General features: G+C 39.0%; 1 long non-coding RNA gene across 1 annotated transcript in view; it reads left to right on the plus strand.

The window, feature by feature from the left end:
• Nucleotides 1-13,207, plus strand: part of LOC117308478 (uncharacterized) — a 163,220-nt gene that overhangs the window by 2,370 nt on the left and 147,643 nt on the right. The window contains exons 2-3 of the long non-coding RNA XR_012326617.1: nucleotides 189-328; nucleotides 3,718-3,847. This is a non-coding gene — a long non-coding RNA (uncharacterized lncRNA). The remainder of the gene's footprint in view (nucleotides 1-188; nucleotides 329-3,717; nucleotides 3,848-13,207) is intronic.

A 13,207-nucleotide genomic window follows, 5' to 3' on the forward strand; every position in this document is an offset into this window, starting at 1 on the left:
CCTTTTTGAAACTGTCCTTAAGAGCTGTTCTAATGGATGAAATCCATCCTAATGGCTTTTGCCCTGAAGAAGCATTTTACAATATTTGGCCTTCTGCCCCACTGCCAGTAGCATAGGCTGACTGGGTTTCTATTACCAATAACGTCCTTCTTTTTATGCTCCTTGTTCTGTTTTCCTTTGTGTTGCAGTAAGCAGAATGAATACCAAAAGACATTCAGAAAGGAGAACAGACAAAAGAGAAGTGATAGTGAACAAGTGCTAGAAATACAAGACAGAAACAAGATTTGGGAAAAGTTTGGGACAGATGCAATCTATCATTCAATAAATAGTGAGTATTTATTAGGTACCAGGCATTGTTCTAGGCTTTGAGGATTTGGCAAAGAATATTGGAATTCAAGGAATTTACGTGTGTGTGTGTCTCTCTCTGTGTGTGTGTACTTTGGGGTTGGAGGTTGTTACACAATACAAATAAATGAGCAACATAATTTCAGAGATGAGTTTATAAAGACAAACAGGATGGCGGTGTGATGTGTGTGTGTGTGTGTGTGTGTGTGTGTGTGTGTTATTGAGTTGTCAGGTGTGACCAGAAGATAATATTTGGTTCTGAATATTAAGGAGTCAGCTGTGGAAAAATCTGGGGTCAGCATTCCAAGACTAGGAAAATAGCCCTAAGGATGTCAAACAGAGTATTGGAGACCATGACTTTGACCAGATGTAAAGGAACTTGGTATAATTGGGAACAAGAACAAAGGCTGGTGGGGATAGGCTATGTAGTGACCTTCAGAGTTCCTGGAGGGAGATGAAGTTGGGGAGGTAGGCAAGGGACATATTCCACAGGGCTTATAGGCCCTGATTGGGGTGTTACAGGGAGTTGAGGGCCATGGTAGGGAGTTGGATTATAAGTGTTGTAAGAAGCTTTCAGAGAGTACTGGGCAGGAGAATGACTTGATCTGTTTTACACTTTTCAGAGATTGGTGGGCGGGCGATGTAACAGCGTAGAAGCCCAGTTGAAGGCAGAAATCTAGAGAAAAGAAAACTAGTGTAAAGATTAGCAATCTACTTTGTAGGTGGAGCTGCAGGGCTTGCTGATGAGCTGTTGCTTTGGCAATCTATTTCTTAAAGTATATTTTTTTCGCATATTCTTTTTCATGAGTTGACAGCTATGTGGTGATAGGTAAGACTGATAAAGCTTAAATCTCACCTCCTGCCCACATCTAACTATTAAATTTAGGAATGAGGGAAGCACACAGAAGCATGAGTAAAGCTGAGATTTTTTTTTAACAGTTGCTTAATTAATCAGGAAGCAAGAAGAATTGGAAGAGCCCCCAGCACGCATGCACACACACACACACACACACACACACACACACACACACACACATATCTTTTCTTAATTCTACCTGCTTATTTATATGATCTATTCATTCTTTGGGAACTTGGCTTATATTTTATCTTTCATTTTTCTTCCCCTGGCCCTCTTCTTTATGAGGACTTTTCCTTAATTCATGGGATAGATCATCTTCTGACTTTTTCTCAAATCATTTTTCTTTCTTTTTTAAAAAAATTTAATTTTTTTGGCTGCGTTGGGTCTTCGTTGCTGCGCGCGGTGAGCGGGGGCTACTGTTCGTTGTGGTGCGCAGGCTTCTCACTGCGGTGGCTTCTCTTGTTGCGGAGCACGGGCTCTAGATGCATGGGCTTCAGTAGTTGTGGCTCGCAGGCTCTGGAGCACAGGCTTAGTAGTTGTGGCACACGGGTTTAGTTGCTCTGTGGCATGTGGGATCTTCCCGGACCAGGGCTCGAACCCGTGTCCGCTGCACTGGCAGGCGGATTCTTAACCGCTGCACCACCAGGGAAGCCCTCAAATCATTTTTCAGAATTCGTTTTGTCCATCTCTTTTGATCATGCTTGGACCCAGTCAAAAGAGTACAAAAGTACTGACATTCTCAAATGCTCAGTGTTGCTAGCCTACAGTAGGCTGGTAGTTTTTTTAAAGTGGGCAGGAAGGTTTCTTGTTTCCCAGTACCTCTTGCCAACTTACTACTATATCTGCCTTTTAATTTGCTATAGAACATGATAAAAATTGATAAAATTTTTTTCTACTTTTGGACTCAGTTGTACTTATTTATATTTGAAATATTTTGGGTTTCTATTGTAGCTTTCCTTTCAGTTTTTAAGAAATTTAGCATATGTTTTCATCCATTATCATGAATGAATGTCAAGTTGTAAGAAAAAATAAATAGTTGTGAAGGCAGAAGAACTAGTTCTAGGCATGGCAAACATCCGTATTTTCTTTCGTCTCATTTATCTAAAATTATTACAGCGTAACTCTTCTTAGCTCTGTCCATCTCCACTAAGGTCTTATAAAGTAACTCTGCTCTACTCTACTCTGATTTAACTTTGCGTGGTTATCTGAAATCAGATCACTTTGGTATATGGGCTGTTCCGTTAAGTATGCCAGGCCCAGTAGTTTGTAGTGTTCAGGTCAGACTTTAGGTGTTCACGTTGCACAAAAAAATTGCAGAGGTTGTTTTGTGTGATATAGCTTTGTTTTCTGTGTGGTTCTACATACTGATGAATGTAGGGTTGGGATGGAGAAGGACTTAAACTAACTCCTTTTTCTCTTCCTTGCCAGTGTCTTTTTTCAGGCAATGGGAGGCAAGGGAGAAAGAAATTAAAAATTGGGAGCATGCAGAGAGAGGTTGAGGAGGAAGCAAAATAAGGTGTGGCTTTTGCAAGTCAATAATGTAGAAAGGTTTTTGTGATGCTCAGTGTGAAGCATAGCCAAAGGCCAGGAGTCACCATTTTTGGAGGTGATTTAACACTCCCCTTACCAATTTGATATTAGAGAGGTTTTCCTCTTCTCCTTTAAGTAGTGCAATTATTGTAAGACCCAGAATAGTTCTGAACTGTAAATTAAATCTAAACACTCTTTACCTCTCTTAATTAACTTTTCCCCCCAATTTCATGCTTCTTGTTTTTCTTTCCCTTTTTTTTTTCCCTTTAAGAAGACATGAGGTATCTCCACCTCCTCCGCTTCCCCATCTGTCCTTTTCCTCTTGGCTGAAAGAGAGATGTTTTTTACTTTATATTTATTTTAATTAATGGATTTGAATCGCAAGTAGTGAAACAGTTGATGTTCATCTTCAAGAGGCAGTGAAAGGGAAAATCATCCTCTTTAACTTAGCAGAAAAGAACTGGATGTTCATTGCTGGTGCCTACCTGAAAAATGGCTGTGAAAGGGGCAGAGGAGGGTTCCAGAATTCTCTGTCCTTGCAAGGAATAGGCACCATAGCCCAGAATCAAGGGAAGTGGGAAAACTCTTGAGAATGAAATCATACTTTCTTGGGAAATACCTTTCTCAAGGGATGCTTAGTAAATATTGCTTGATGATTTATGGTCCATTGATTTAGGATCAAATTCCCTAGGAACAAAATATCAGGGTGCAATTCAATTGCTTGAACAATCTGATTAATAAAATCCACCATAAGTTTATCATCTTCTCCTTTTCAGTTGGGCAAGGCGAACAATAACTTTTTTAAAAAATCTGCTCCCTTGTGTGTTCACCTTAGAATACGTCCTGAGACATTTGACTGACTTGAAATAAATAGGGACAGTATTACATGTGTTTTTTTGGAGGAGTAAAATGCTACTAATCAAAGCCTTTTGAAAATAAGCAAACAAACTAAAAACCTTGTCCAACTAGATGCTCTGTTACAGCATTTAGAGGAAGCCTGAGAAATGACGGTACAATTTGAATATGGAAAGCAGGAATCAAGGAAGAAAGAACAACAGACTGACAGGATACCAGTTCTACTCCTGGTTCTAGCAACCCAGTGTATGACTTTGGGTAAGTCATTTCACTTCTTGGAACCTTGGTTCCCTTATTTATAAAATGAATAATTTAGTCTAGATGATTTACTACTTTTCTTCCAGCTTAAAAAAAAAAACTTATGAATCTAAAATATTATGTAAAATTAAGTAGTATAATTTTATCCTGTGAAATACTGAAGAGCATCACAAAAGACACTTTTTAAAATGTATTTTTAAAAACAGCATGCGACGAGAACACTCAGTAACATGCATACAGTGATACCTGATTTCTCCTTTGTGTCTGTGTTGTCTGCCTAAAGTAGATTATCTTGACATTTCCTGAATATAAATTATTGAATAAAATGAGCAAGAGCTCTTGTTTAATATAAGGTTTACCGTTGTTAAGTTTCCATAGTATTTTTTTTTTTTTTTTTTTTTTTTTTTTTTTGCGGTACGCGGGCCTCTCACTGTTGTGGCCTCTCCCGTTGCGGAGCACAGGCTCAGGACGCGCAGGCCCAGCGGCCATGGCTCACGGACCCAGCCGCTCCGCAGCATGTGGGATCTTCCCGGACTGGGGCACGAACCTGTGTCCCCTGCATCGACAGGCAGACTCTCAACCACTGCGCCACCAGGGAAGCCCTCCATAGTATTTTTTAAGGAAAACTTTTTTTTTTCATTCTAAGCATATATTATGCAACAAGAGTGCCCTGTATTGCTACCAGGAAAAGCAAAACATGCCTTGAGTTAACTACTCATTTAAACCAGACCTGCTGAGGTAATTGACAACCAACATCATAGCTCTAGAAATTCCCCTAAGGTAGCAGAGCTTTAGTTTAATTAGGTAATTAGCTGTGTTCAGCCTATAATGAACGCACAAGCAATTAGCAATGAATTTGGGCTGCTAAAACCTATTTTTCCTCTTCTGTGTTCTTTTGCTTTCATTAACAACTCTAACTACTGAACAATTTATCTCTTCACACTAACAATCAACTTTATTATCATCAAACTCTTTGCAAGCGATAAAGCAATGAGACCTGAAGTTGGTTGCACAACATTAAGTGATTATGTTAAGTAATGCCATTTATTTGCCTAGCCATCCTGCTGTTATATTATGTCAGACAAATAGAGCTTTTAAAAGAAGTGCACACTACTTGATTTTGATGATTGCTTTATTTGTCAAACCCAAGCAACTAGTAAGAGATGTACCTTAATTTAGAGTTCTTTCTCGTTGGCTTTCAGCAAACTTGAATAAAAGGAAACAGTTCCATAAATCTACCAAAAGCAAAACCCTCAAAAAACAACTTGTTTTGTATGTGTGTATATGGCTTGAAGAGTCTTATGTTTGGAAGGGCTTGAGATAGAATTCAGTAAATGAAAGCCTTCACTTGGCCATCTTTTCCTGTTTGGGGACAGATTTTAGTCTCATGGATGGCAGAAGGAATCATTATGGTTTTCCTCACATTCCTCCACTGTAAGTCTTTCCCATCCAAAATGGCAGAAAGGAAAAGGAAGAAGAGAGGGGAGTGACAAAGGGATGAGAGGGAGCTTTCTGATGTGGGAGAGCAGAAGTTACCAAAGAGGTGGAGGTCATGTTCCGAAGACTTACTAAGTGTTAATGTCAAGAAGACATTTCTGTTGTTCTGGTTCTAGGCATGTAAACTGAAATACTTCATTATATTTCAGTCAGAAATGGGTTTTGAAAAACGGACATTTTAAGTTTCTGTGGGCACATTGTACGTCTACAAAGAGATATGATTTGTCATAATTAGAAACCAATCTGATTCTGTTAGAATTTATAGAGTCCCTAATATACAGAGTGTTCTTATAAAGATGCTGTTCTGCTTATTAATAATCTAAAAAGATTTGGGGGAGTTAAACCCAATGTTAGAAAATTAGCTAGCCAGTTAATAGCAGTTTAGGAATTAATTGAAGAAATATATTGCTTACTATTTAAGTAGAATTAAAAATGTATAAACAGAATTTTTCTTCTGATTGGAATATGAACATTGGCTTATAATTTCTTATCTTGAAGCGTCCCATCTGGCTGGTCTTAGAAATATTTTTCCCCCGGCAATAACTAGCAATTAGAGTTTCAGAAATGCCAATTTTAATCAAAACTCTCATTTCCAAAATAGAAAAACTTTTGTGAACTATATAAAGACTCTTCGTTTTATTCAATTGACTGTTTTGAAAAAGTAATTTAAATAATTCAGAGCCAGAATTAAGATGTTCCAGAAATGCTTAGAAAATAGTGCAAATCCTTCCAATTATGGTCATTTTTAGTCTTACCATGGGCGCAGTAATTTCACTGGCATTAATGTTTTTAATCATTTAAATATCAACTTTATAGGAGTTAAATCATGTAAAAGCAGGGTTTCTCAACTTCGACATCATTGACATTTTGGATTGACTAATTCTTCGTTGTTGGAGCTGTCCTGTGCATTGTAGGATGCTTAGAAACATCCCTGGCCTCTACCTTCTAGATGACAGTAGCACCAATTGCCCCCCACTTCACCCCCATTGTGATAACCATATATATCTCCAGATATTGGCTGGGGGGGGCAAAATTACCCCTGGTTGATAATCAATAATATAGAATAAGACCTTGGCAACTTCTTTCTTTAAAGGTATTTCAATATTAAAAAAATTAAGTGTGTTGAATTTGGATGTCTAGGTAGTCTTTAGTCAGTGAAGTCTTAATAGAGATAGAACAAATGAATCAGAGCTTTGCTGACCTCCAGTTTGGAGTGGTTTTGGGGGGCACTGGAAGAACACTCCTGCTCCCAAATTCCTCTTGACTTTCCCTAATGGCTTGCTATAGGGTTGGTAGTTTGCATTCTTAGAAATTTGTTCTTTCTGTCAAAATGCAAATATTCCTGAGAGGAGCATCCCTTTACACTAAAACTGAAAGTTTAGTTTTTAGCTAAATACTAGTATGTTATTAACATATATCTACTTTTTTACTTATGACAAGGTCCTTCAGGAAAAGGACCCAGAAGAAAATTACCTGGGGAATTGAGAGTTAGTGGGTGAATGGGAAGCAAACATCATGTGTGGGAAAAGGAATGACTAGAGGGACGTGGAAAACACTAAAAAAAGATCTTCTAGATCACATTTTTAGTGGGTCAGCCTGAGTTGCTCTTGCCATGTTTCAGTGTTTGTTTTTTTCCTACTACTCCCTGTATCTTTAAATTCCATTCTTTTTTTTTTTTTTTTAAGCAGCAAAGACTCTATTGTAAAGTATTGTAAAGTATTGTGTTGGCCAAAATGTTCATTTGGGTTTTTCGTAAGATGTTATGGAAAAATACGAACAAACTTTTTGGCCAACCCAATAGTTGTTTTTTTGTGTACTTTCTTTGCCTCTCTGTGTTGGGTATCCCAGGTTAATTTTTTAAAGTTATGAGTAAATCTGAAAGTCTAGAGAAACATTGACTAGAATACCTGACATTTAAACCTATCATCCACGCTGATGGAAGAGGTGTGAATGATATCGAGCCTGCTTTTCCTCCATTGTTGTCTGGCATTGTTGCCAGTCAGTGACTGGCAGTTTCAGGCCTATAAGAGGGCTTCCTGGACCTTCTAGCATCACTCAGTGGGTACCATAAGGGATGGCACTGCTTGTGGAACTCACAACCCCTCATAAGTAGATGCTCAGGCTATATTCAATTTAAAAAAGTTTCTGAAGATTAAAATAATGGTCCATTAAAAGGAACTGTCTAAAACATAGGAGACATGGAGATCTGATGACAAGCATGCTGAAGACTGTTCCAGGATATTTTCATAAATGCCTTAGTAGCTTCCACACTGAGTTTCCATGTAGTTACAGGATTTCAGTTACTCAGAGTGGGTTTTTGTCTGGTTGACTTTTTTTTTTTTTAATGGAATTACTGTTTCATGGCACTCAGACTAAGACCAAACCTTTAAGTATAGGTTCTGTTTATTTTTCTTTTTTCTATCCAGTGTCAGTTGCCTTTTCATTTCCTGATTTCTTCCTAAGATGAGGGAGCCAAAATAGATCACAGCTAGATTTAGACAACAGGCATCTCCTTCACAGGGACCTTCGCAGAGTCTGATTTATTTATGACCATTTCACTGCTCACCATGTAAAGTTATGGACTCCTTGACTAATTACTGATCTTATACCTTCTAGTGGTTAACCCAACTTGTATTCAAAAGTCCAATTGAACATCAAAGTAAAATAAAATATTTTTTCTTGTTTGTTTCACCAGTTCTTGCTATAGTTTAACATTCTGCATTTGACCTTACTATTGTTTTTAGATTCTTTGCCTCAAACTGGACTAAATGGCTCCTCTTTTTTAGTTTTGACTTACACATATTATATAAGCAGTTGTCTTAATATTATACCTGACTGATAAATTTCACACTTATCCCTTTCAGCATAATTTTTCCAATTTAGTATTATGTTTTTACCTTTATTCTCTCAACTCAGATTTTCCCACAAGCTTTCACATGAAGATAGTGTTTTATTATTGATAATAGTAACAGTAGTACCCTAATACTGATGGCCATATATGTTCACCTTTTAATAATTTGCTTTAGCCTTTTGTCTTCTTAAAAATGTAGGAATCTATGAAAATGATCTCAATCCTGCTTTCAAATATTGAGTTTCCTTGTTCCCCTTAAGGTTGTTGTTGTTTTAACAATATCAGACAGACATATGCGTTTCCAATTCTAATAGATACACATTACTTCACAGAGTGGTACTTACAGATAAGGTAAAAACACTGAATAGAAGTTTAAATTGTTCCAAAGAAATAGTAACTAGGAAAAAAATCTTTAATGATTTTTGAATTCACATTATGTTTACTTAAATTACCTTTTTTTCTTTATTGTTAGCTAACCTGGCCCTTATTTATTCAGACAGACGTTTGTAACCAACCACCAATAAAAAAAAGGTGAATAGAAATCATGTACTGAATATGAAAACTGCTGATCTAAACTAAGTAAACCCATTTTAGCCATGTCCAGGACAGTCAGAATCATGCTATACTGTTCTTAGATTATATTTCTCTAAACATACACAGTGTGTATTACAGGAATTATCTGGTGGCATCAACAGAACAGTCATGAAATACCATAAACCGGAACAAGTGGTCTCTTACTATCTTGAAACTCCATAGATTTTGCAGCAATTCCCTAAACGATATTACTGATAAAAAGTACTTTACTTAATAAATTGTTGACCAAAAAAACTTCCTACAAACGTTTTAGAAGACATCTCTGGACGGATATATTTGTTTTAAAATTTTGCAGAAATGAACCTGCACTATTTAGTTCCTTGAAAAACTCCTGCTTCGGGCTGTGCGTCTTACTGGGGTTGATGAATATGGTCACCAAACTTATAAGAGGTAAAGTGACAGAAGCCCACTCCACCACCCCCCTCCCCTCAGCTCAGGCAGACTGTGGGGATCCAAGATGGTGCTCCCTGGGCCATTTCCTCACTATTGTGGGCAGGGATGGGAGAGGGAATTCATGTATTGGATTACACATTTCTTGAGGACAAAGACTACATCTAATTAACATATTTTTAGCAGAATCCAGGATAATGCCATGAATATCTTAACATGTGTTAGTGACTGAGAGGCTTATTCCTTTTGCACTCTTTCAAGCAGGCACATTCTGGAATATACTCCTGGAAGAGATGGTAATTGGGGAATGTTCTGGGGAAATGAGGACAGCACTGCAGCGGGAAAGAAAATCTGGTGCAGAGATACTGATTTAATGTATAATATGCCCAAGTGATGGAAGGATGGATTCTGAATGGCTTTCCTCTTTCTATTAAAAAAGGGTGGGGGGAAGATAAATAATCTGATGGCACTATCACTCCCCTCCTCTCCTTTCCCTGGTAAGGGTCTGTCTTAGGAAGCACATCTGACCCTGGATGTAGACACTGACTAAGAAGAGAGCATCTTGCCCCATGTGTGTTACTGCCTACGGGATGAGCTTTACCCGAGGCCTGGAAAGGGTCCTAGGAAGAGATTGCCTCTGCCTCACATCTTCTGCTGGTCCTTTGGGTTCCACAGGTAAGCCGGGCGCTTTCCTGGGCCCCTCTACTGGTTAGTCAGGTGGTCTGGGAAGGCTGCTGTGGAATGGCCAGCAGTGGATGCTGAGGGAATTGAGCCCAGTGATGACAACTTTGATTCCGTGAGAGATTTTGAACTAGAGGGAATTATCTACTTAGTTCTTATTCTACCTTTAAAAGAGAGTTAGGTGGGGCTTCCCTGGTGGCGCAGTCGTTGAGAGTCCGCCTGCCAATGCAGGGGACACGGGTTCGTGCCCCGGTCCGGGAAGATCCCACATGCCGCGGAACGGCTGGGCCCGTGAGCCATGGCCGCTGAGCCTGCGTGTCCGGAGCCTGTGCTCTGCAACAGGAGAGGCCACAACGGTGAGAGGCCCGCATACCACAAAAAAAAAAAAAAAAAAAAAAAAAAAAAAAAAAGAGTTAGGTGAAGTGCCAAAAAGTATTACCATGGAAATAAGCACATTAATCACCGTGGAGACCTCAGAAGCTCTCAGGTTTCAGTTATCACACATCTTCAGAGCTGGGTGTGATTTGGGAAGATAAGCACCCTGGGATTGCTTTTGGTACGAGAAAGCAGTTTGGGGACAAACTGCCTAACAATTCTCCTTCAGTGTTCTGCAAATGAACTTGGTTGTGCTGTAACTGTGGTCTGTGCCACCCTTTCCACCTTCCCTCTACTTAGTGCTCCCTTTACACACACCCAGAAATGCTCACTTTATCTCACATTTCTTATCTCCCATTTCTTATGTATTTGGCACATTTCTTCTGGAAACCCTCTTCTTGTTTTGGTTTTGGTGCCAGTATTCTCTCCTGACCTTGAGTCTTTGCTGCTTCTGGATCCCCTTCACGCTTCCTCTCCTCTGCTCAGTCCTTAAATGCTGCTGTTTGGTCCGGAGGGCCTTTCTTGTCCTCTCCTGTTCTTTACCTCTTCCTCCTTAAGCTAATGTGGTTAATCTTTTTTCCTCCCATCACATTTCAGTGTTCCGTAAACTCCAATTCCTATGCCTGGACCCCCCCTGATTTTTGAAATGAATCCCTATAAGAATATAAGTGCTAAGTCATTCCTCCAGCTTTCATTAAAAAACAGTTTTGTGAAAGTACTGTACTATGTGGAGAGAGAGTAGGGGGCATACATTTCTGCTGGTGGGGAGATTATAATCTACCTTGAAACAGGACACAGAGGGGCTAGAATGAGAACAGAAACAGGCTATGGGGATTTGTGTAGCATCATTACATATTAATAAAGACAAGTAGAGGCTCACAAAATACATGGAAGTCAACCCTAAGCAAGATGTGTTAGAAGAAGCTTTTCTGAGGCTGTGCAGCTTAACCTCCACTAAAGAATTGGGAGCAACTTGATAGAAAGGAGAGAGCAGAGGACTCCAGTGGAAAAACATGATGCAAAGGCTTAGCCCGTATTCTCCCACTTGTGCTTCTACGGAAGAGTCACACATTTTTCTGTTGGCCTTGTGTGCATTGTGTAGCCCATAGAGGCACAGTCTGGGTTACTTAATGGCATTCTCTGCAATATCCTGGTAATCCTGCCTAAACTTTCCCACCAGAGCGTGTCCTCTTTTATGGCCTCTCCCCTGATACAGTCAACAGTCTGTGTTCTCTCCCTCTCAGACATTTGTTCTCCTGCTCGGGAAAGCCCACAGCTACGCGCTGCAGCTGAAAGCCAGGGACAGGCTGCAAGTCCCTAGTCGACACGTTTTATTTTTAAACGTGCAAAACGGACTTTAGGTAATGGTGCAGATTTTTGCTCTAAAGCTAAAACAAAGAGAATTTAATTCCTAAATGAACAGTATTAGTGAAAATAAATTTTCCATTTAGCCATAATCCCACTGTACGACTTAGTCTATGGTGAAGAATGTAGGAAGCCTGGTGGATGCAACTATTTTGGCCCTTTGGCATCTGGCTTCTCATTATTTAATTCACAAAGTACACTTCATACTGAAATGTTTATTTTGTCTGAGAAGAAAAATCTTTTTGGTATTTCTTACTGGTTGTGGAATTTTCACATTTTAGCACGTGACTGTTGTAGTATGTTAAAATTGCATTGGTACAGCAAGAAATGCTGTTGGTGGAGATAATAGATTTTTGTAGCACCAGTCTTCTTGGTACTTCTGGATGTAGGATTTGGAACTCTGCTTAGATTTCAGCAGGGGTGAGGGGAGAGGTTAAAGAGGAATCATTTCACACAATGAAGGTGGTGAAAGAGATGCTCAGGGAGCAAAGAAAAGGGCCTTGTAGACTTTTAAAAGTTACTGATTTTACTCTTACCAAGTTGCTTTTGAAATAAAGAGGCAGTCCTTGTATATAGCAGCTCCCTGGAGGTCAGAAGAAAGATGAAGTAATGGTGTATTTGTCAGAAACAGTAATAGAGAATTTTGTTTTATGATTCTGATTCATAGTCTGGTAGTTCATGCTTTCTAATAATAGCTTATACTTAGAAATTTTGTTCTTTAAATTGCTTAGATAATCTCAACGACAACAGGCTTTCTCATTTACATGCTTCATTTACCTGGTATTATCGGGGAATGGAGTTCTCACAAGAAAATTTGCTAGAAAATCCACTAAAAACAAAAAATCTATTAGTTCTGAGTTACTGGAAACTCAGAACTTTCCACCATTGACTTGGTCGTTCATTCATTCAGTGAATGTGTATTAAACACCCTCTCCATGCATTAGGTACATGTCTATGGGTGAGTGATATAATAGTGACAAGACAGGCAAGATTCCTGTTTGCAAGGAACTTACTCTAAAAGAGGGGAATAAACAATAGAAAGAAAACAAAGGAACAAGATAATTTCAAAATGCCCCAAGTACTGGGATAAAAATAACGTAGTGAATGTGACTGGATGACTACTTTAGTCTGGGAACAAATCTACTTGCTGAATGTAGCATTTGAGCTGGACCTAAAAGACAAGAAGGATCCAGATCCAGTTAAGATCTGGGTAAACATTCCAGGAAGAGGTTTTAAGGCAGGAATAAGCTTGGTAGCTTGAATAAACTAGTTTTGGGGGCATGCTAATTTTTAGGGTATACTAAAGATAATTTTTTAATTATCTTAATAATAGGAGATAATTCATACCTCCTATCCTTTAGATCCTCTCTTTTCCTGGTGTTATTCTTTTTTCTGTTGACTATCTCAGAATAGTGGGTCATCCCCAGAGAACCCTCCATCCCTTTGGTGATGGTATAGCCTAGGAAGAACCAAAGCAGATAGGCAAATTTGTTGTTATCAGTAGACTCCACTTACACACACATTACAAATAGGGATGGGGCAGCAAAGAGGAGGCTGTGGGCTCATAGGGTGCTAACCTGTATGGACCCCACTTCTTCCTCCTTGCC

This window comes from Tursiops truncatus, chromosome 16, assembly GCF_011762595.2.
Source record: "Tursiops truncatus isolate mTurTru1 chromosome 16, mTurTru1.mat.Y, whole genome shotgun sequence".
Taxonomy (NCBI): domain Eukaryota; kingdom Metazoa; phylum Chordata; class Mammalia; order Artiodactyla; family Delphinidae; genus Tursiops; species Tursiops truncatus.